General features: G+C 49.5%; 1 long non-coding RNA gene across 1 annotated transcript; it reads left to right on the top strand.

Annotated features, from left to right (window-relative positions):
* The first annotated feature begins 15,739 nt into the window (after positions 1-15,739).
* Positions 15,740-20,246, top strand: LOC148055255 (uncharacterized). Its single transcript, XR_015705747.1, has 4 exons — positions 15,740-15,781; positions 18,898-18,996; positions 19,714-19,903; positions 20,111-20,246. It is a non-coding gene; the product is annotated as an uncharacterized LOC148055255 (long non-coding RNA).
* The last annotated feature ends 838 nt before the right edge of the window (positions 20,247-21,084 follow it).

Genomic DNA, 21,084 nt, shown 5'->3' with positions numbered 1-21,084 from the left:
TGCAGAGCTCGCCGGCCGCCTCTGAGGAAGGCAAATGCCATCTTCATTTCAGAGATATGGAGAGGGAAGAGCAGAGCGGTGAAGTCGTGGCTGAACGCGCTCCTCAGCAGCAGGAATTCCTGCAGGCGGGAGGCTCAGGCAGGTACCGCTCAGACCGACGTCTCCCAAACACAAACCGCAGCCCCCGGGGTCTGCCCCTCTGCTCGGGCTGCGGGTGCAGCTCAGAGCAAGCGGGGTGAGACCTTCGAGGGGGAGCAGATACTTGCTATTCCCAGCGGTGGAATTTGAGTATCTCATTCTGTTCGGGCCAAGCTACTGCTGACTCCGTCCACCCAGCATGGTTTTCATTCCTGTCCTCCTTGATTACTTGAATTTGACAGCTCTTATTCATCCTCTCTCCGTGGCCAGCAACCTTGGCATTCAGCTCAGCCCTCTTCTCCTGAGAGGGGTATTAATTAGACGCTGAAACTGTCGCCATGCTACCATGGCAGAAAACCTTCGCAGCCGGTGACCTGTGCTCTCCCCCGGTGCGCAGCGACTCTCAGCAGCTTTCCTGCGCCCGCTGCTCGCGCGGCCGGGCTTTCGCTGCCGAAACCAAACCGCATCGCCAGAGACACAGCAAAAGCCGTCCCTGATGACGGTCCCGGGTACGGCCGTGAGGGTGGTAAAAGGCATCGGCAGGGAGGACAGATAAGGGTTTTGCAAAGATCTCGGAACGAGAGCGGGCGCTATTCGTGGCCAAGCCCAATGCCACCGTTCCCCTCTTCATCTGTGTTCAGGCAGGGGCTGTGAGCTCCAGCGCGGGGATGTGGCCGAACACACGCAGGCCGTAACGCCAGTCCTCGGTCCCCAGAGTTGTTTATTCAGGTTCACCAGTTTGGCTGAATTTAGCCCCTGTTTTGATATATCACAGCTTACTTGGGAATTACAAATCTAAATGGAGTTTGAGACTTAGAGATCTCATTATAATGAATGCTTATATGGATTTTCAAGTTGGAGCTACTTTTGTATTCCTTTCGATCAATTACAAGCATCCAATTTTTAGCAATACCATGCTCAAATCCCATACTTATTTTCACCTTTTTTTAAAAAAGTCAAGGAAGGCTGTGAAAAGGCTTTCATTCTTAACAACATGTTTCTGTGATACTTCAGCTCTTCGTATCTGTAAGATGAAATGCTGAGCCATATTCACCTCTCTTTGCTGCTTGAGAGGGGAGCTTGATTTTATACACAAGTATTTTGTTAAATGTACCAAAAAAGAGGCAATCCAAGGCCTTCTCTCATTTGAATCACGGTCCAGAGTCATTTGTTACAGGGAGCAAAATCATATTACGAGTTGGCTGCAAATACAATAGCGAGTAAAAGGAAGGAGGGGAGGGCTGGGAGAAAAGAGCAAGTGGAGACCTGCCGGCAGGGCCGCCGGTGCCTCCGCGACGCTGTCCTGCTCCGCGCTTTCTGCCTCGGGCAGTAGCAAACCCGATCCATCCTGCGGAGCTCAGTTAAGGTCATAAGGGACATTGCAGCAGAGATCACAGGGAACGAGGGCCAGCTGGGGAATAGGCACCAAACATTGTGTAAGAATGAAGAATTTTCATTTCCCATTTCATAATTGTCATGAAAATAAAACAAGTTCAGACATCTGAGGGACTTACAGTAGCCTTATTGCTTACCACGGGCAACCAAAGAGATTATTCAATGTAACTGTGCTCAGCTTGGGGTCTCTGCCTTTCTGTATTTTGGAAATATTCAGAGTTTTTACCTAGCAAAGTACTTTAACCTTTCCTACCTATCGCATTTGAAAAATTAGTTGGCTACATTTCACAAGCAAAAGACTGGTTTTTTTCCCAGTTCTTTGCAGGTGTTCCTCAGTTCTTTGCAACCTATATGCATGCAAACTTGTCTCTTTGGTTGGTGGATATATGCATGTGCGTGCACGTACCAATCTGTGCAGAGGCTAATGCAGGTGCAAAGCGTCTGCGTATGGAAACAGAACACATCTTGAGGTAGCAGAGTTAGAGGAGGCACACTGCGAAAGCAGTCTGATCTCATCGGTTCACATGGTGTCAACTTTTTGTGTTGTCTCACATCTCGCTGAGAGAGGGATGCACCTCGTAAGGCTCAACAAGTCTTGGAAATATAAAGACAAAGCTCTCTCTTTCCTCCAGCAAGATGTTGCTGCTATTTAAGGTCTATTATCCTCCCTCTGCTCACACATTGCTACCATTAGTGTTACAAATGGGCTGGGTACACAGAGAAGAGAAGAGACCCCCAGGGTAGCAATTACTAGAACTGAATTGTCTGATGCAAAAGGCAGCATTACCCTGGTGTAATTTGATCATAAAATAAATTGCATTGCCCATAAACTTGCTGAACGGTAGAGTTTCCCCCACAGTTGTTTCCATGCATTTGGAGCCAGAAATACTGCAGGGAAATAGCCCAACTCCGGCCTGCTGTGGCCACAGCCGCACTGAGACTCCAAGGAAAATTGTCACGGAACATGAACAAATGAATATTCATAATGAGATTAAACTCATCTTTGACATGGTGCCAATGCTCATCTTCCCCAAACAGGCCTGGATGAAAACTGTGTGGAAAAATGTACCGACGCTCTCGAGCCACAGCTCTTGGGTCTCTTGCAGGACGGTATTGCCCGTTGTGGGGCCGGTGGGCTCCTGTCCCCCGCCTGCCCCCCAGCCCCTGCCCCCGAACCAGAGAGGAGCAGAGCACCCAGGGGGGCCAAACCCAGCCCCGCGCTCAGAAACCCTGGCGCGTCCCCATCAGTCCCCCACCTCCCTGGGCTTCGTGCCCAGCCTGGGTCCCCACCTAGCAAAATAGGCATCTCAGGCGCTGAACTTGTAGACTTGATTACAGGTCTCTTTGTTAGCCAGGTAAACAACAGATTTGATTACAGGGCTCCTTTCAGGCAGGTAAATAACAGGCAATCATATCTCTCCGTAATGTGATTCTGGGGCTGCTGTAACTTCCCATAGGTTTGAAGCGAGTCAGTGTTTGTATGGGGAACCTGCAGGGAAAAAAAGCAATAAAAAGTGGTGTTTATACACCAGGATGCACTGATAGCAAACCAACGTCCTGTTTGATGCTAGGAGACATTGCTATATTTTAGATTAAACTGAAACTCCAATTATTTGTGGTTGTCAGAAATTCCAGTGGATAAAACAAATCTGCAGTCCAGGCAGAAAGCAGGGTGGGTGCCGTACTGGACGCTGCCTTCTTCATTTCTTGGCTTTTATTGCTATGTATTGCTGCAGATAATATCTGGTAGAACGCTAATTGCATCTTCAGTACGCTGCTACATGGTGATCAGATACTAAGGTGATAAATAGTAGGGACTAGAACAGAATAGCTGCTGTAAAACAGAAGGCTTTTTAGTGCAAGGCTGGGCACGCTGTATCTTGTATCCATAGTATGTCTCTGAATTTTTTCTATACTTTCTGTAAGAATCCAAAGTGGCAACAAGATTCTTATAAAAAAGGGGAAACGTTCCCTGGCCCCCTGGGGCTGAGGCCATGGGCTGCTCCCCGCTCCAGCCCTTCCTGCTTCCCACGGCTGCTCCCGGCTCCCAGGCACCTTTGGGTGCTGAGGAAAATTCCTGGTGTTCCCACATCTCCCTGCATCTGTTTCTCCGGCTGCCTTTGTCACCTTTCCCTCTGCTCCAGCCACCCCCTTCCCGCTCCCACCGGCATGACGGGGGTCCCCACTGCTGGGGCCCGGCAGGAGGCGGGTGGCAGCGCTGGGGGGCAGAGCCCCGCTCAGGGACCCCATTTCAGGCGTCGGGGTGGCTGTCGGCACAGCCCCTCTCCTCCTGTCCCAGCTGGGCTCTGCTGCGTGCTGGGAAACACGAAGCCAGGGGATGAGAAGTTGAATTCATTTCGTAAGGTATGTGACAATTGAATCAAATCACATAATTTAAAAATATATTTTACATGTCAGTTCCCACTGTGGGGGCAGCAGGCTCTGAAGGTTTCCATTTACAGCCCCTAGATCTGTCTTAAACCAAGGATGTCTGCACTCCGTTGATTAAAAATCAGAGAAAGAAGCCACAGCAGCAGCAGGACGAGGAATTGACTCTCAGACATGCAGCGGAGCTGTGAGGCTGACCAGTAACAGCCCCGTTTCTTGGAAGCAATATGAAAAATCACATAATGCAGCAGCAGAGGGAAAATCACAGTCCACGGAGAGATGTAAATTCAAGAAGAGCTTGATCTCCATGCCACTCGATGGGGACATTTTTAACTAAAAGCAGTCATTGTTGATGAAGATTTTGCTGCAAGCCGTGAAACAGGAGGGTCAAGAGCTTTCCAGGAGAAGACATCATCATGAATAAATAAACAAACCTGAGCGAAGACGAGAGATCTAAAGCATCTGAAATTTCAATAGCACTGATCATAGGGCTTCACCGCCGTGCGTTTGATCTGCCAGTATAATCCTAAAACGGGAACGGCCTACAAATTGAAGAATACGGATTTACCTAAAAAGCCAAGTCTTGCGTTTGAGATGATCACACATTTTAATTACAAATGACTGTGGTATCTATAGCCACCTTCTCCAGAGCAGGTAGAACTACTGTACTGAGATTTTACTGTACAATATTTCAATTTTACCCCACAAAATGCCCACCGTGTCAGCACACTAGCTTGGACGTTAGCACTGGGAGATCCATCCCGCTTGCCTCTGGTGTAGCCTCAGCCCCGCGCGCTGCTCTCGGGGACCTGTGTTCTGCACGGGAGCCCTTTTCAGGTAGTGGGGGTGCTGCCAGGGCTGGGAGAGGAGCGGCGGGATGGGTTTCCGTGGAAAGGCTGTCCGCTGCAGCGAGGAGGAGGAACAGATTTAACTGGTGAAGCGTACAAGGAGGAAGGGAGAATCAAGAGGGAGACTCATTTTTAGGAGGAGTGTTTTCTGTAACTTTTCCATCAACGCTGCTTCTTCCCCTGGCTCACCTCCGCTTTCGTTTCAGTTCCTCGCCGCTCCTGTCAGGCTGGCAGAAGGGAGAGAGCATGGGCAGGCAGCAGAATGGCTTATTCAGATGAGAATAACAATGAACTGTTACGTTTAACATGAAAACCTATTTGTAATGCAGGAACGAAGGGAGTTTAAAAGGGATCTTGGTACCATTATGTAGTTGCTAGAAAGGTTGGGTTTTTTTTTCTTCTTTCTAAATATTCCAAGCAGAGGTGAGGGACCAGAGGAGGATGTGGGCAGGAGTCCAGGACAGCGACATCCCCAGCCCAACGCGGGGTGCAGCATGGGCAAGGCCCGATTGCAAACTCCACCTGTGCCCAGCCCCGGGTTCCAGCAGCGCTTTCTCTCCCCAGAACTGCCACTTTCCCTGGCAGATTTTCAATATTACACAAATATTTCATTTTCTGCTTTATTATCTAAAAAAAGCTGCTAGTGTTGGGGACTTGCAAGCACAAACTTTGTGTTTGTTTGAGGTTTACTCATTGCCATTTTACAAACACCCGGCTGTGGGTATCCTTCGGTGGTACAGCACACGCACGGTCACCATATCCACCAGCAACCCAGCCCGAGCAATGTGGGGAATAAGCAATTTCACACAGACTGCACGTACGCCGCACGTTTCATAAGCGACAGGTCGTTTGCTGCAGATCCAGGCTACCGGCACCCATGCTGTATTGCTCACTCCTCTTTTGACAGTTGAGCTACACAAACATCCCATCTGTTGCTGTATAATTATACCCGATGCACACATTTTCTATACTTTTGTGAATGTTTTCTGCATGTTTTCATTGTCACGAGAGAAGAAAAGCTCCATAACCTGGCGGGAATGAGGAGGAACCTGGGAGGATCCCAGAGGTTATTTCAGGAGACCAGGAAGGCTGCAGGAAAGCAATAATTTGATAATTTGGAGGTCCTTTGATGACAGACCAACTCCCTGTGTCTATATAGAGAGATGTGAGAGCTGGAGGGATGATTTGGGGAAAAGTTTCATCATTTATATGCCTAACACTTTTCAGTGGGGGTAGTAGTATGTTTGTCTCCATTCCCTTTGGTGTTTATTAGTCAGAAGTTTAATAACTCATTAGGATGAATAAATTCATTCGGAAGTTACTTCCAGGTTAGCCTCATGATGAAATAAATGGCATTGGAAATCCAATTAGACACAATGATACAATAATTATGTAAGAACATAATCCCATCTCCGCAAAAGCAAGGCAGGTGTGGAATTTCCAACCTTTTTGCCATGGAAAACCACTAGATTACATGCAGTCAAATGGGATTTGCAGCTGTAAATTCATGCATTCATGCTCATCCTAAGGTGGTGGTGGAATAACGATTGCTCAAGACAAGCCCAAAGATAAACACACTTTCAGGGTCACAGGCAGGAGACCTGAGCTTATTAAAGTACACGCTAATACTTTTCAAGTTATTTTCCTTTCTGTGGTACGCTGTGTATGGCATCAATTCAGAGGCACAGAAATTCTGTGTTTTTATAGACATACTACTAAATCTGTTGACCCTGAAGAGGTCCTGCAAGCAGAGACTTTTTTATAAAAGGTAAGTGAAAAAGAAATGAAAAGGTTTCAAATCTTTGAAAATAGATCATGGAAAATCTTCTAAGAGCTGAGCATCTTACCTGTCTCAGACCTGCATATAATGAACCCTGGCGCTGCATGCATGCAACCTGCTTGTTAGACACGCTGCAGCATTTTAGGGAGCTGGGCTGGAGGTGACAAGTAGGTGCTATACCAGTTAGTTTAAATGCTCTGAATATAATTAACTAGTTTTCATGAAAAGCAGACGGTTTCTGTACATCAGGTCCTGTACTGCCTTGAGGAGACGGGCTGCGGGTACCCGCGGGCACAGCGGGTAAGCCTCGTTAGGGCTTGTGCAATTACCAGCCCGGTTTTCAGGCAGCTTCAGGATCTGGACATTGCAGTTCATCACGCTGTCCGGCGAGACCTGGAGAGGGGCTGGAAGATGAAAGACAGTCGGTAGCTATAGCCTGGAGATGTACAGAGCCTTAATAACCTGGGGAATAACAGCGTCAGGAGAGGCTGCGGTATATTCCTCCCAGGGCTGGCAGGACGCCCCATATTTTTTTTAGTGGCTTTTGACCCAAAATATGTGTGCCTTTTTTCCCCAACTTTCACATCCTTTCTTCTGGGTTTGAGGAAATGCAATATAATGTTTTGCTGCAGCTTACAATCACAATGACAGGAAAATAACTGGGAGCAGCTGAGCTTTGCAGTGCCGGTAGGCAGTAGTTTGCCTTGTCTATAAAGCAGTTGAAAGGCAGGTCCCAAGGAGTAATTAGCACTACCCAGAACCATGTACAGCCACTCCACAAGAAAAGAGTGGGCTCACTGCAGTGTTATTACCTCCTGGTCCTTCATGCCAATTTTCTGATTAATAACATCCCAAGCCACTTGATGCGCTATTGATTCTAAATTCAATAAAAAGAACTGGCGGCTGCTGGCAAGACCACATCATTTTTCCTCTAAAAATGCAAGGCAGCAGCAGGTTTCCAGGCAGGGTAAGGTGGTGGGCAAGCCCCCGAGAGCTGCCATCCTCCCTCGGGGGAGAGAGCGGGTCTCCTCCGCAGCGGGGGGTCCCCAGCTCTCCCGGGGCTCCGACAGCAAGGGCAGCGCGGGGGCCCTCGGGATTTGGTGGCAGGTCCTGGTGGTCCCTCAGGTAGGGCTGCAGGAGGGGAGGGAGAGCGTTTCTGAGGTCCTCGTGCTGTTATCAAGACAGCACTGCTTTAAAGGAAAAACCTCACTTTGTTTAGGTGGCTTCAATACATGAGCACGAGGGCTTTGCCTAAGAAAGTAGCTCAGTACTATGGACTTTTTAAATATTAAGCAGAACAGTTGTCTCCTGAGTTGCTGAAAGCAGAACATGAGGAACACGGTGGGATTTTTTTTTTTTTCCCCAAAGAACCTGGCTTTTAAAGTGTCAAAATTTTTCCCATAAAGATAGTTTGTTGGTGTTTTAAAACACTACAGTAAATCTAACACCAAGAAAAGAGAAATTGCCTGCTGGTTTCCTTCATCCCAGCTGCACGTTGGTAGGGAGGAGAGGGGAAAGGTATGAGAGAGGCCAAAGCACTTCGGTGGGTTGTATGGGAAAAGAAGCCCAACCAATAAACAAAAGCTGTGCAGTCCTATTAACAACCTAGGAAAGAAAGGCAAATATATAGCAGCGAGCAGAAGGCAGCTCAGAAAGTGTAGAGAAGCCAAGAAATATCGAGCTTTGATCCAGAGAGAATATTTCAACAAACACCGAATGCTTTGCAAATATTCAGCGCTTGCAGTAGCCGAAACACATGGCAAGGGAGGAGTAATGAGCACATCCCCGTTACTGCTGGGTGGGCAGCGGGAAAGGGTTAACAGGTTTGCAGAAAAGGAGCACACCTCTTCTGGCCCAGTGGCCCTGGAAAAGGCATCCTGTTCTACTGCAGAGCTTCAGCTAAATACAGTTTTCCACAGGAGCTGCCACCAGTGGCACCGCTGAACCTGCTCCTCAAAGCTGCATCTGCACAACGTGCTGCTGAGCAGGGGAGAATACGAAGCATTTTGTTTCTTACAATGACGAAGGGGAACAGCAAAATGAGTTTTTTTCCTGCTTTTTGGCAGGGAGTTGCATTCACTCAGGGCTGGATTTTCAAGGGGTGACAGAGAAGCTGTCAGGAAGGAGGGAGATGAGGCTTAAAGTGTTGCTCTGGGTAAAACCAAAGCTCTGAGAGCTCAGCTCCAGCAGACCCCTGGGCGGGAGGTCATTTGTAACCCAGATGTTCCCATTTTCTCCTTCTATACTTGTTCAAAGCCACAGACCCACCACTACTGGCCTCTTTTGCTGGGGCAGCGTTGCCCAGGTCTCCCACAAGCTGCGGGCAGGGTCTGGGCAGAGCCGGCTTCGTGCTGACGCCTCCCCGCGACCGCAGCGCGGGGGCTTTAATCCAGTACATCCTGCACCGTGCGGCACCGCGCGGACAAGGAGCCCCAGGACGCAGGCACTGGCATAAGCACACGCAAATGGGATGAGCTGACAATTAATAAAAGCCCAAGAAGCAAACAAGCAAGCAAGAAAAGGAGTACACGGTCATTGAATCAGTGGCCTCTGTTGGGGAAGCACTCGCAATAGTTGCGGTCCTGTCGGAGCTGGCCTGACCTGCCAGCCTCACAAGCATCCTCTAATAAAAGAGAATAAAAGAGGTTATCTATCTGCTCTATTGAGACCTTCAAATTTTCATCTTAATGGGACATGGTGCTTGACAGATTGAGCTCCACTGAGCAGCTCATTGTAAATTCAAATGCAGGCTCTGGGGCTTATTCGAGCCACTGAGCCTATTTTCTTCCCTTGTTTGCTGGCTGAGCAGGCGGCTGCCGGGAGTGATGACTGTGCGGTTTGTCAGCACCGGTTTCCTGAACATCAGGCTCTAATCTCCCCGCAGCCTCTCGCATTCGCCTGCCTCCCACCCAAACAGGCGTGTGCAGGGGTGGGAGCTGCGCGGAGCGAAAGGGGAGATGCAGAGCTGGGGGGGAGGAAGGAATGACGGGAGGACAACACACATACTCATATTCACGTATAGATTTAATTTCACACATGCAATCACACACGTGTAACGGGCAGAAAGCAAGCACGCAGGGTCTACCAGCACTTGGGAGAAAGCAAGCAGGTATGGCAGCAGGGTGCAAAGGAGGCAAAGGCAGGGACACACATGGGGGGCAGCACCCGGCCGAGTCACCAGCCTGGCAGAGCCGGGAGCTTGTCCTTGGAAGCCCCTGGGAATGCCGCAGGGTTTTGTTCGGCTGGGTCGGTCTGGGGCAGGGGCGCAGCGAGCTCCAGCCCGGGCTGCAGCTGGGATTTCAGCCGTGGTGCCAGCAGGTCTAAAGGCTTCTGTCGTCGCTGTCTGCAGTTGCACGTGTAAGGCAACGGCGCGCCGTACCCCGTCCAGCTGGCAGGAGGAGAGATGGGCTGCAGGTGTTGTGTGTGCTGGAAAAACAGGGGGTTTTGTGCTTACCTCCCCAGGCTGGTGTTCAGCTGCAAGCAGAGAAAGTCTGATACTCTAAAGTCTGATACTCTAACACCACAGAGCAATTCACCTGAATTCTCAGGATTCTTCCAGGTCCGCGTCTCCTGCGGTTCCTGGGGCCGTGCTGCAGCAAGGGGCATCTCCAGCCTGCGGGAGTCGTGGCTGGGCTGCCCCGGCAGGGAAATCGCCCTTCTTGGCTGCAGAAGGGCACAGGCTTCTCACATCCAGGGCCTAATGCATTTCATAAAAAACATATTCCAGCATGCCTAAGGAAGGAGGAGGAGTGTGGCAGATGGAGGAGTTGCAGCGGGACCTGCCACCACCAGACCTCTGTGCCTCGTGCCCTCGGTAACAACGCAGAGCGTGTGCCCTGAACAGCAAGAAAAAAGCCTTTGAAGCATGTCTCGTAGGTGGTGATGTCTACAGAGCAGAAGCGGAGGGCTCATTGCTTAGGACCTGAAAGCTGGCTGGAGAAATTACCAGAAAATACTGGGAAAATGTGCAGCAGGGGAAGCACCAAGGCAGGAGATCAGGCTGCAGGGAACCTAATTGGCATTTCTGCCTGTGCCTGCTCTGAGCCCTTCCTGTGCCTGCAAAATGCCCCACGGGTCACAGATTCTTTTCTTTCCTTCTCCCCATCTCATTAAAACTAGTCCCAGGCTTCTGAACACAAAAGACACGTTGATTCTTAAAAAAATTTAAAAGGAAAAAGGAGTTGCCTCTTACTGGTTGGAAACACAGTTCAGCCCATGGTTAGATTTTGTCCAAATTCACCAGAGAGAGACCATGGTTTTCTTTTAGCCGTGTTTTGCCTTGTGAAAACCAGACCAAAAATACCAATTTTGCTGCCTTATTTATTGTTGCTGATTTTCAGCAGTCTCTGGGATATGAATTATGTAGAAGATGCATAGCAAATGAACTGAAGCACTGGAAGGTTTTAACACAGCCGGAGTGCTCCCTGTGCCGAGCGTCCAACGCCATCCATCTGCAGCAGCTCCTCCAGCAGCTCGCTCTCGTCCCACCATCCTCCAAGGACCATTTCACTCGTGAACGTGGGGCCTTGCCGAGACCTGTGAAAACGCAGTGGGCAAAGGGGGACGACACCCTCTGCGAGTCCCCGTGGCCCCAGTGAAGCTCGACAGGGTGACGGGACCTGGCGCGGGCGCGTGTGCTTCCATTGCCGGTTTGCTCACAAATCCATGCCCCGTCTCCAAACAAGCCGAATATGACCCGGTGATGTAAATCTAACCACAAAACCAAGGGTGTGTATTCTCCCCTTAAAAATAAACTCTCGTTTGTGACTTGGAGCCTGAAGCTGCACTGACTTTCTCAGCTTGCCACCAGGTCTCGGAGTGGCTGGCATTTTGTACAGGCTTTTGTTTTTTAAACCCAAAGCGCTACCATTTTTTGTTTAAGTCCACATTTAAGCTTGCATTTCTGTGCACTAGGGGATAAGAGAAAGGTTTTATTGCTTGCATTATTTATGAATGGTATAATTTCAGGGCATCTGTATTAAAATAAGGTTCCAACTGGAAAATAATATTAAACAAGATAAGTGTGTATATTTGTTTCATAAATCCATAAAACCTGATTAACAACGATGCTCATAATGCTTGTTTCATCATTAAAAGACTTCCTGTATCTGTACCGTGGCGCGGCACTGGATGCTTTGATGCATTAGGACGGTGCCCTGCAAAGCTCTCTGGTTTACACTGAACTTTGCTGTGCAGCAGGGCATGCTTTAATCAGGGGTTTGCTTTTGGTTTTTAATTATTATTATTTTCTTTGTCTATGAATTTTGGAGCTGATTAACAATTCAAGAGATTGAAACTTTACTGTTTTCTGCCAACGCAGCTGCTGGCTCCCAAAGCCATGACTAATACTTTCTGTTTACTCTTAAGGTTTTCTTACTGAATTCATTGCTGTTCCATCCAACGGCTCGCTGGGAATGCTTTCTAACAAACACTGCCGCTTCCCTTGACGCGAGGCTGGTGCGCTCCCGGACGCGTTTCTCTAAGTGCTAGCAGCTGGCACCCCACCGGGCAGTGCAACAGCCAGAAAATAGAGTTTTCTATCAATTTGCCTATATTATTTGGTAACAAAGACTGACTTCCAAACTAGAGCCTGAAGAGTAAAGGGCAGACGAGGACATTTTCTTGGGTACAGTTAATGAACTGTCAGCCCCCTTTGGGTCTCCTTTCAGTGCTGAGCGCTGGTAATTTGTTTCCTTGAGAGCAGGGTTTGTCAGACTGGGGGGGACAGAGTCCGGGAGGTCGGCAGGTTTCCCAGAGCCCCTGTGACAGCAAGTGGTGATGTTCTGTGTGTTACAAAAACCTCATCTCCAGAGCCCCCAAATCTAAACCGGAGCTCTCGCTGGCCGCACTGAAATCCTGAGTGATGCTGGGCAAGAGTCAGAGGAGAAAGAAGACTCCTGGGAGGTTGCAAGCAGTGGCTGCTCAGAGAAAGAAGAAAATATTTTAAATAAGAAAAATAAATGGGTCTCAGGAAATTCATATGCAGCTCTTAGTGAAACAGCAAGCGTGTCTTCCTTGCAGTGAGGCTCTCCGTATGGCTCCTCCACAAGTGGCGATAGAGAGAATTTTCTGCTGAAAAAAGTAAGCCTGGAGGTGAAAACTTCAAAGGGGCTGAACTCTGAATCCAGCAAGAGCCTTACGCACATCCAGGAGCTGAGAAGAGCAAGTGTTGATAAAGCACTTCAAAACCTCGCCAAGCCTGTGATCAGGGTTCTCCTGCGGCTCCACTGCGGTGAGAGACCGGGCTTTGGCCAGCCTCGTGAACGCCAGCGCCGGTGGGGACCAAATGAAATCAAACCCTTTGAAACGACACAAACATATGGCGTGAAAGGAGAGGAAGGCGAGGACAGCAGAAGCGTCCGGTGCAGGCCGGTGCTGGGGAGGGTACCTGAAATGCTTGGGGAACAGCCTGAGCTCGCCGGCCCTGAAACCCCACTGATGCCGACTTTGAGCAGTGTTCAGGGCTCAAAATTGGTGGGATAGTCATGAGAAAGCCGCTTTCTTTTGATGAAGAAAATCTGTCTTTCAAGCTCGCAATGGAAGATGCTGGGTGCTTTGAGCTTTTGATACTCCTAAATGGTCTGAGGTTTTTTAAGACGAGTGGTTCCCAGAGGAGCAGACAAGCACTGCAGGTCTGAAGCAAGGAAAGATCCCCATGGACTCTAGTCTCTAATTATCTATTTTTGTATAGTACGTTAGCCCTAAACTTTTGCTGGCATGTGTTCCTCTGCCTTGCTTGAATTATTAGCATATCCCAAAGGAAACGTAGAAGCCCAGACAGGTTCTCAGTGAAGAAAGGAGCTGCACAGGACAGGCGGCAGAAGTCGGAGGAGCAGAAGGGAACGCTGCTTTTTGGCATGACGTTGCTCAAGAGCCCCGTGCACTTGCTGGTGGCACACAGCACCATGCTACGATCCTGCTGGCCAAGGCACAGGCACAGGGCATTGCAGTTTAAGGACAAGACCCTACTCTGGATTATACCAGGAAATCTCTGCCCTGTCTCCATAGATCCCAAAGTACCCAGAGCTCGTGGCCACCACGGCCACCATTTCACCTCTCTGGAGTGTCAGGAAAAGAGAAGCCTCCCTGTTCAGCCCTGTAACGGCTGCTGGCAATGACAAATCAAACTGAGCTGAGCAAGAGCCACAGGAGCCCGGCTTCTCTGGAAATTAGGCCACCTCTGTTTAGCTGATGCCTCTGAGCCTCAGTGGTTTGACGCCTCTCCTTTGGTGCTGCCGTTCCTTCCAGGCAGACGGAGGAGGTGCGGGGACTCGTCGGGCAGGGGATGCTCAGCCCCAGCCGTGTCACCAGGGCGCACCGGTGCCTCGCTGCCTGTGCCGGCACCGCAGGCTGCGGATCGCCACCGCTGCCGGGTACTTTCCCCCTTGGAAAAGTTGAATTGCTGTATTGCTGGCACATGAAAGAAATAGGAGTTTTCTTGCTGCAAGCTATAGAAAGCAGGCTTCATTCAGTTCCTGAATAATTTAGAATACAAGCCTTTGATTAATTTCATGAGAAAAAGGAAACAAAGTTAGCTATAACTATAGGCCATTCAAAGTATGGATTGCCAGCAAAAATGTGCAAAGCGCTGTCATGAGAGGATTAATTACATAGATTAAATATTTTATAAGTTAAATAATGTGTATTTTTTGGAGACAAAATGGAATGTCATTTTTTCCCCCAAGACAGGGAAAGTAACTGTATTCACTTCCATTTAGCCCACAGAGCGACACAGACTCCAGTGACAGAGGAGGATGGATCAGGGCTGTAATTCCCATCTGGCACCAAAATCTATATTCTGAGCAGCATTTCATCTTCTCCCCGAGAGCCCGGCTCCGAGCTTTCAAGTCTCTGTCAGTTGTGAGGTTCTTCTGAGGGGAGAAGAAAAGGGTCTTGGCAATTGTTATTCTATTATAGTCTTCCCGGTTCTGGAAGGAAAATGGGCTGTGTAGGGTGGGTTTCATTATTGTGTTATTGTCCTGGAGGATAATGGCAGAGTCTTTCAAACTGTCTTTCTTTTTCCTTTGCAGAAAAGAAGACCTGAAGCCAATTTCTGACTCTGAACTGTCCAGAGAGCTAAATCCCTCTGCAGAAGAGTTTGCTCAGTGGCACACAGGGCACCTCCAGCCACTCTCCCAGGAGAGTCACTGCTAGAGGCACGGCTGCAGCTGGGGCTTTCAACCCATCAGGTGGATGTGGCCATACGGGCCGCCCCGCAAGCCCCGTCCCAGGCAGGACCAGCGCCTGAGCCCCAGCTGGCCGACGGGTGCTGTGACCTCCCCGGAGCCGAGCGAGGAGGCGCTTGACACCACGCTCTGAAACCCCCGGGATACCCAGAAGTTTTGTCAGCTGCTCATTTGATGGAAACATTATACACTTGACTCTCGCTCCCAATTAAAGCCTGCTTGCCGGGCTGTGTCTGCGGGTGCCCAGCCAGGAACAGGACCGCAGATGGTGGGAGCCCGGGCGTTTGCTGCTTGTCCTCCCCACTGAGAGCTCATCAGCAGGGACGACTGACAGCCTTTCTCTCCCGAGCACTGTCCACCACCAGTTCAGGCAAATGAAATAAGTCACTGGGTTAGAAGAGCACACAAAAAAGTTCCTCTGGGAGACTTTGAGGCGAAGTAAGTGCTAGGTTTTGTCTTAAATCAATTCTGCAAAACTGCTGACCTTGTCACTGCGGAACTGTGGGTACAGGAAAACTCTGCAGTCTGGATTCAGGTTTAAATGTCTAATTACTTTTGCCTATGCTTGGATAAATATTCCTTCTTTTATTCACCCAGTTCTGGAGACTCCCCCGCTGCTGAGGCACAGACCAGCAGCCGTGCCCTGGGAGCCAGGACCAGCGAGAGCAGGGAAAGCCGGAGCTGGCTCCCGCAGGAGCGCTCCGTGGAAGGGCTCACCAGATGATTTAGCGTGGCCACTAGACATTGTTCACTGCTAAAAGGGCAAAGTTTTGGCAAGCAAGGGTGAAACCTGCAAAACACATAGCAAGAGCAGGTTAAAAGGATGACTGCCTTCCCCAGTTGCCAGAAGATTCACAGCTACTAGCAGTGATCCTCCAATTAGGCTTTAACGAGGCAGGAGGAGGCCTGGGTGAGGAGGAGGAGGAGAAGACTCGTTGAGGTCACCTGCTTCTCCAGAGGAAATAAAGATGGCAGCACAGGCAGCCCTGGGGTAGGCTTTGGAGGGAGAAGGGTGGTGGAAGGAGGACTTGCTGCCTGCTTAGCCTGTGAGTAGTTGTTTTTCCCTATGTTTCTGTCTTTTTTTTTTTTTTTTTGTGCAATTTCCTGAGGGTTTCCTCATGTTTTTTTTTCCTTTTTCAGTGTGGCAGGGACTGTGTTTGGGAGCTGGTGTGTGTGAGCAGTGCTGTGGGTGTGTGATGCTTCCCTTAGCTTGGGTGGCTTTGTTGGTCGGTCTCAGGTTTGGTGCCCGTCAGTGCACGTGCTGAACAGGGTACTTGCATCATGGTTTACTTTGCTGTGTCTGGGGAGAGGAGGGGAATCTTCATTAGCACAGGGCCATCTAAGCATTCAGTGATTAGTTAGCCCTGGAATATCTCTGTTGTGAAAAGGAGAGAGGGAAGCTCCTCCTGCGGTTACAGCCCACGTGTGCGTGGTGCTGAGGAAGGCTGTTGTCGCTAATTAGCTTGTGCTATCCCAGTGGAGGAGAGAGGAGAAGGATCCTCAGCTGTGTGCTGCTCTGCCTGCTGCTGCCAGCCCCCGTGGTGGTCCCCCATCCCCTCCAGCATCTGGCCCGCAGTAGCCCAGGCTACTGGGCAGTAGCGCAGGCTGGCCCGGGGAGTCTGCTGTCCTCTCACGCGAGGCAGAGTGTCCCTGTGCTGGTGACAGGGCTTCTCGCTTTTATGACTGCATTTTGTTGCATGTTAATGCCTCTGACGATCTGAGCAGAGTCATGGTCTGCTGGGGTTACCTTTCCTTCAGTCTTTTTGATTCGAAGCTACTTCCATCCCAACTTGAGCATTCATCTTTGTGTTGGTATTTATAGCTTGATTCAAGCCCAAAACATCTGACGGCTATTACATTTTCTGCTTATCGCAAATAGTTTATTTCCTAAAACCTAAAAAAAAAAAATGAACAGACCACCCCATGCCTGTCTAATCTTCTCCATTTGGAGCTGACCTGCATGCTAATAAAGGCGTGAAGGAAATCACCCTTGTGAGACAAAGGAGAGATGGAGCCCAGTAAGGAGTCTGAGCCAAAGATGTGCCCACTGCCTGGCACTCCTTATGCTAATCTATAGCAATTAAAATATGTTATCTTCTATTTTATGTTGAACAATGAGAGCTGCTAAAGAATGGCAATGCAGTCAGAGATACTCCTGTGAGCCTTCCATCTTTAAGTGTTTCTTCTGAATTTTGAAAAATAAATTGCACTTATACTCTCTAAGTGTTGAAACAAAAGGTGGGGTTTAGTTTCATATAAGGGAGTTGTATAATGATTAATTAGTTTTCAATATAATACACTGGAACTTTGGGCGAGGCAGCTGGGAATTTCATTTGGGCTTTGATGCCACTGGGCAGATTTGGGAAGCCCAGTTAGTGGTTAGTCTTTTTGGATAGAAATAACACCCTGCCGTTATCTGCATTTTGATTCAATGGTTTCCCTGTCCTGCCGCCGCCTGCTCCGTCCCCACGGGCCCTTCTCCCCCCTCGCTGGGCTCTGGCACCATGCGCCAGCTCCACCTCGGTGCCGCTCCCCCCCCCGCCTCCGCCACCCTGCTGCATTTCCAATAAGCTGTTGCATTCCCCGTTCGATCTCCTGCGAAGCCTTTCTCCGACGTGCCGAGCCCTCACCTCTCCCAGCGCGACTGCATCTCGGAGCAGCCTGGCTGCTCAAGAACCTCCTTTGGCAAATGCACAAAAGCGGCGTGCGGGAGGTTAGAGAGCTGTGATGGAGCAGAAAACCCTCCTCTGTCTGGGGGTTGCTCATCCCTGGTGCCAGCCAAGCCCTGCTCTGCCTGGTCTGGGAGCTCCCGCTGCGAGCAGGACCTCTGCCTCGGAGGCAGGGGGGGTTCGTGCACGCACGCACACGTGCACGCTTGCCGCTTCAGTAATTTCTCAGTCCTTGTCCCATTTGTGCCACTCTTTCTTTGAAAAAAGGGAGTTAAGAGGCAATTTGCTTTGGAAAATTACAATTATGTTATTGATTGTGTAAAAAGGAACTGTTTTATTAAAGCTTACAATCCTGCATGTTTCTTTTCCTTACAAATATCCTATTACATGCTCAGAGACCACCCACACGCTTTACTGCTTTTGCATTTGCCCTGCAATCTTTCATGCCAGCTGACTTTTCATTTCCAAATCCCTTTTCACATTAAACACAGACCCACACACTCTGACCCATTTTTCTTTGAAATAAATCATAAGTCCATGCCAGCAATGACTCGAGGTGTTCTTCAGAATTTGTAAACAGCACTAAAGTCTTGTGGGAAATGTCACAAAGTGTTGGTCTGAATTTATTAAGTAGTTTCTTAGCTTAAATGTATATGTTCCTATACACAGCCTGACAACACTTCTGCCTAATGGCATTTGATGGGCAGTTGGGCACTGGGCGACCCCGGGTCCAGCGCGGGGGCTCTGAAAGCTCACGCAGAGACCTGCAGGTCGATAACAGGGAAGGAGCTGTGCAGGCTGATTTTGTAAAGGGGCAAAGAATCCGTTTTTTCAGCTTACTATTAACATTTCACTTGATAAAAGAGAGGAAAAAATGCAATTTCTTTGGCCTTGGCCAGGATTTGCTGGGTCTTGCCTGCTCAAGGGATAGCCCTGACTCTGCAAAGACGCCAGCAGTTAAAGCAGCTGCAAGTAAAGCCCAAAGCCGTTCCCAGCTCTCTGCAAGGGCACGGGGGAAAGAGCTGCCTTCCCTTGCAGAAGGGGAGTTGGTGCCCAGGTTTTGCAGCTGGCAAACTGACCCGCAGGCAGTTCAGCAGCCCAGAAGTTCAGGCAGCTGCTTCTGCCTCTTCTTTCTCATTCTCTTTCATTCCCCAGCATTTTGTTTTCTGCCAAATTGTATGCCCTTCTCAGTGCTATGGGCAATCGTATTCCCCCCACAGACTGCAAAGCAGGCAGGATGATAAACCATGTTATTCAGAAGTGACAAGCCTTTTTTTTTTTTTTACCCAGAAGGAAAAGGTGTGATCCAGACCATGCTCTTGCATGTCGCTCGTGAGTCGAGAGCAGCTCTGCTCGGCTCGGCGGGGTTGCACCCATGCTGACCCAGCGGGTGTCGCGGCTGGGCCGGTTTCTGCACATCTCACGGCGGTGGCCGAGCGGGATGGAAATTTGGGGGGATGTTTCCTCCTCACTTATGAACTCTCTCCTCCTAGCTCTGTAGAGGAACAATCCATTATTTGAGACATTTTCCAGTGTCACTAAATGAAATGCTGGCGCAGAAGACAGCGAGCCACTCGCGAGGAGATGTCTGGGTAGGTTTTAGCATGTTTTCCCTCATCTCCAGGCCTACAGTCTTGTTTTCCCTGGGCATCAGCTGGAATCCAGCCACTGCTATAATTAGTAGCATTTATGGAGATGCAGAGGATTTTGTAGCCACACCATGTGGTTTCCATCCAGCTCCCTATCCTAATTCGAGTGCTGCCTTGCACCAGCTGCTTAGAGGGTGTAAGAAATACTAAGTAGGCAATTCCAGCATCAGAAAGATGTATTTCCCATTGAAACATGTTGGACATAAAAGCAGAACAGCTTTTAATTAAAATTTCTTCCACCAGCCACGTAGGGCCTAAATGAGGAACAGGAACAAAAACTCCCAGCACTTTATGGTAACAAGAGAAAATCTTTGAAGTTGGGAGTAGAAAATGCTGATGGGGAGCGGGCTGTGCCCGGAGAGCGACGCAGGGAGTGGCGGGCAGGACAGCACGTGGCACACGTGGCTTTTTATCAGGGTTTTGCTGAAACATCAGCTGCAGGAACCTTCCCTCGAGCCTCGTGGCCAGGTCATCAACTACAAGTTTTCTGCACACCATAGCCATACAGTCTTGTGAAGAGTATCGTGGAGGGGTAGAGAAAAGAGAGCAGACAGTCCAGCTTCATGCTAATTTAATTTTCGTTCAGTGTACATCAGCACAGATACCAAAAGAGACGGCTCAGACCCTGAGTGATCTTTTAACAATTTTGTGCCGTGACAGCTGCTGGCCTGTAGCTTGAAATGAGATGGGGCTGGAAGGAAGATCCCACCCTCGGGCTGCCCGTGGGCCAGGGCATCGCTGACCCTGCGCTGTGTCAGCGGAGGCTGCATCAGTCTGGCAGCCGTTTCCACCAGTGCAACCGTTCCCAGTGTAGCCCAAAGCTCTCTCAAAGGGCGTCCTTCAGTATAAGGTGGGTGTCATTCCTGATGACTTGCCTGAGTGTAAAAGCTAATTTCATGGCAGGGAGATATGAGGCAGCAGCATGACTTCCCTGCTTTTCCTGGGAAGGATCGTGCTATTAGTGTGTACTAATACAACTAGTGGAGAAAACAGTGTTCCAAGTTTATTGGGAATGAAAGTTCCTTAAGAGTTTATTATATCTGCTTCTTACTTTTAGATTTTGACCTGACTTGCAGCTAGCTGGCAGATAGATGCTGCCTCACTTTCCAGATCTATTTAGACAGAAGACATCTGCTCCTGTGCCCTGAGCCCGCAGAGCATCCAGGCCTCCCTTCAGACATGACGGTGGGATGCTGCGATGCCCCCCAGCGTGCCACCCCGAGCGATCTGCCCGCCGTCACAGCTGGGACTAGACTCCCGCGGCGGGGCAAATCGTTGAGCGCTTGTGAAGATCTGCTCATGCGCTTGGCTGTGCCACCGTGATGCTTTCCCTTCTGCCCCGTGAAAGGCTGTCCCTGGCCGTGACCTTGCCGAGGCAGGCTAGGTGCAGGCTGATGGGACCAGAGCTATTTTCCCTCTTGCCCCCCGCAGACTCTGACCCTTTTGGATTTGGACCCTTTTGGATTGTGCTTATTCTGAGCAGTTTAATGGAAAATACCTTGTGGCAGCTCTGCTCCTCCAGGAGCATCTCTGGGCATGCACGGGCACATTGCAAGTATAGCAAGTTCCTTAAAGAGCATGTTAAGTATAAATATATAGCATTGCTGCTTAGAATGGTCTTCCAGAGAAAACCTGCAGAAATACACATTCTCCAGAAATCGAGTGAGAATGATAAAGGAAATGTTAAAATATTGCCCTGAGGGCTTCCGAACGGCCTGGGAGGAAGGAAGAGAAGACTTTGCTCCACGCACCAAGGGGCTGTGATTAGCGCAAGCAGTTATGCAGCAAGAGGAGGAAAGCTGACAGGGCAGGAGGGAAGGGAGCTGTGTGTAATCAGGAAAGCGTGTCGGGGTTAAACGCTGCTTTCTGTTTTGGATGTATCTGTATTCTTGAAGAGTTTATTGTTAGCAATTGCATTACAGCAGCACCTGAGGCTTTGAAATAAATGAGAGCTCTGCAGTGCTAAACATCGTGCAGATGCAGCCAGTTCAAAAGGCTCTGCAGCCTGAACAGGGGCCAGGATGGTGCTCG

Source organism: Nipponia nippon, unplaced genomic scaffold (genome assembly GCF_047370975.1).
Source record: "Nipponia nippon isolate SJK-2023a ecotype South Korea unplaced genomic scaffold, ASM4737097v1 scaffold_25, whole genome shotgun sequence".
Lineage (NCBI taxonomy): Eukaryota > Metazoa > Chordata > Aves > Pelecaniformes > Threskiornithidae > Nipponia > Nipponia nippon.
Note: the sequence above shows the minus strand (reverse complement) of the source record. Positions and strands in the feature narration are given on the sequence as shown.